The 3,097-nt window shown below is 49.2% G+C and overlaps 1 pseudogene; it reads right to left on the reverse strand.

Annotated features, from left to right (window-relative positions):
• Positions 1-780: 780 nt before the first annotated feature.
• Positions 781-2,713, reverse strand: LOC125634742 (INO80 complex subunit E pseudogene; annotated as a pseudogene).
• Positions 2,714-3,097: the final 384 nt, after the last annotated feature.

Consider the following 3,097-nt stretch of genomic DNA (forward strand, 5'->3'; position numbering starts at 1 on the left):
CTCTCGGGGTTTTTTTCTGCCTCTTTCACTGCCTCCAGTTCTCTCCTGTGGGCAGCCTCTTTGGCTGTTTCTGCCTTGGGCTCTGTCATGTTTGCCTCCCTGTTTTTAATTAACTTTACACCCGAGAGTTAGAAAAAAAACAAACAAAACTTGGCTTGTCAAAACAATAGCTTGTGCTGTAACCGGATACCGATGTTCTCTGACAGGATTCTCAGCCTACAGAAAAATCCTTTGTCTCCAGGCAAATAGACAGAAAAACCCTCTAGTTGCTCTTAGCTAACCTCTTCAGGTCTGTGAAGAACTTGTGAATTTCCCTGCAGAGGTTAACTACCCTGCCTTTATGTAGAAAAACTCCAACTCACAAAAGCAAGCTCCCTTTTGTTATGCTTGTTGCTTTGTCCCCTTTTACAAAACCCTTTAAAATCTTTTAAAATCCTTCTGTGCTTCTGGTTTAAAAAAAAATCCTCAATGATTTCAAATTAATCCCACCGCTATGCCACCATGTCAAGGTTCCTTCCCCACTCTGAACTCTAGGGTACAGATGTGGGGACCTGCATGAAAGACCCCCTAAACTTATTCTTACCAGCTTAGGTTAAACGCTGCCACCACCAAAGTGTTACACAAAGAACAGGAGAAGTGCCCACTTGAAAACGTCTTCACCCCCCAACATCCCCCCAAGCACTACACCCTTCCTGGGGAAGGCTTGATAAAAATCCTCACCAATTTGCCTCAGTGAACACAGACCCAAACCCTTGGATCTTAAGAACAATGAAAAAGCAATCAGGTTCTTAAAAGAAGAATTTTAATTAAAGAAAAAGAATCACCTCTGTAAAATCAGGATGGTAAATACCTTACAGGGTAATCAGATTCAAAACATAGAGAATCCCTCTAGGCAAAACCTTAAGTTACAAAAAGACACAAAAAGAGGAACATCCATTCCATTCAGCACAACTTATTTTATCAGCCATTTAAACAAAAGAGAATCTAACGCATATCTAACTAGATTGCTTACTAACTCTTTACAGGAATTCTGACCTGCATTCCTGCTCCGGTCCTGGCAAAAGCATCACACAGACAGAGAGAACCCTTTGTCCCGCCCCCCCCCGCTTTGAAAGTATCTTGTCTCCTCATTGGTCATTTTGGTCAGGTGCTAGCAAGGTTATCTTAGCTTCTTAACCCTTTACAGGTGAAAGGGTTTTTCCTCTGGCCAGGATGGATTTAAAGGTGTTTACCCTTCCCTTTATATTTATGACAAAGGCCCTGGCCCAACTATTGGGAATCCAGGGCATCGCCCCAGGTGCCACTGGTTGTCTGGAGAGACCCTGCCTATGGGAGCTGCTGACCCAGAACAGTGCTGTTTAGCTATGTGCTGTGCAACAGTTAATAAAGGTAACCTGTGTGAGATCTCTGACTCTGAGTTGCATTCAAGGAACTATAAAAATTGGGTGGAGTGCAAGTACTGGGCAAGATCTTTACATTCAGGTAACTGCATATAGCATCCTTCTGTTTGTCCAGCTCTCCGCATGCCCACACTAGCTGTCACCAGCACCCTTCAAGGCACTGTTTGCAGAGACAGACTGCAACCTCCTTTGTTCATGACATCGTACCCAAGTGTTACCTTGTTCTGAGTCTGCCTTCCCCAAGGTCCCAGAGGCATGGGTCTGAGACTGTCCCCGGGTAATTGCATGTCAGACCCAACTGAGATTTCCTTCTACAAAAGCAGATTTTGTAACTGGATTGTCAACAGAGGGAATTATAAAGGAACCTGATGTGCAAGATGTACTTCCCGAGACAAATACAATGGAAACTTTTTTTTATTCCAAAATCCTGTATATTTGGTTAATTTGCATGTCTGGAGCCTGTTAATGCAACTGTAAAGGAGGTGAATTAAACTGGGGGGGCCTCCTGGGGCCCCCACCACAGTGCTGAGATGTGTGTATCTGGGGGGCTCCCCCCAACCCCCCTATTCTGGGATATCTATGACAAGCTCGTCATCCCCGTCCAGGGGGTCTTCGCCACTCCCCTCCTCCACGTAACTGAACATTTGCTGGGGCACAGTGCTGAGGATGGTAGGGCGTGGGAGCTTGGAGGAGAGGGGGGTCAGGGGGCCCCCCCGGGGCAAGGAGAAAGGGAAACCCCCCACCACTGAGCAGTCAGGATGGGTGACCGCTGTCAGGGACATCTTTAGCTTGCGGGTGCCCTTGGCCAGTTGCTCGGGGCGGGCGCATTCGGGGCGGGGAGCACAGGGGTCTGGCGCCAGGTACTCAGAGGGAAATGGGCTGTAGTGGGGGGAGGCCAGCAAGCTTAGATAGGGGGAGGGCGCCCCCAAGCCCTGCAGGGGGAAGCCCGAGGTCGCCTGGAGAGAGAGGCCAGAGGACGATGGGGACGAGGCTCCGCCAAGCTGGGGGCCCCGCTTCCACTTCAGTGGCTGCGGCTCCGCCCCCTTCAGCCTCTCCCCCTCACTGTTCTCCGAGGAGGCTGTGGCCTCTGAGTCTGACGATCCCTCATCCACGTGTTCATGCTGCAGCAGCCGATCCAGAAGGAAGCTTTTATCCCACGACACCTTCAGCAGCTTCCTCTGGGCTTGCGAAGCTCCTCCTGGAAACACTCCTGCTCGGAGATTCAGGCGCCGCTTCAGGGCCCGGTAGCGCTGCTTGTAGCCACCAGGCTCCGCCTCGGCCCCATTCATTGCTGGTGGCTCCAGATGTTAACAAAGGCCTGTAGAACATACCTGCGAATCAGTCACAGCTACAAAAAGCTCCTTCCCTCTCCCAGCTCAGATAGCTCCCAAGGCAGGGTTTAACAGCTAGAAAAATCCCTCCTTCCTTCACAAGAAACCAACTTTATTCTACCAAACATCTATCCTGCTGGCCAAGGAGATCGGTTACTCCCTGCATCATCTTCTGTAGCCATTTGGCCTGACTCAGGCATCAGCTCAACTCCCCACAGGGACAACTATCAGGCAATAGCTGCCATCAAGAGAAATTATTGGGGCTAAACTTTTTTATTTGCCTTTTCGGTCCATACAAAGGACATGCCAAAGATTAGACTAGACCAGGGGTTCTCACAAAAAAAAATTTTGGTGGCCACACTGACA

The sequence above is a fragment of the Caretta caretta genome, chromosome 3 (assembly GCF_965140235.1).
Source record: "Caretta caretta isolate rCarCar2 chromosome 3, rCarCar1.hap1, whole genome shotgun sequence".
Classification (NCBI taxonomy): Eukaryota; Metazoa; Chordata; order Testudines; family Cheloniidae; genus Caretta; species Caretta caretta.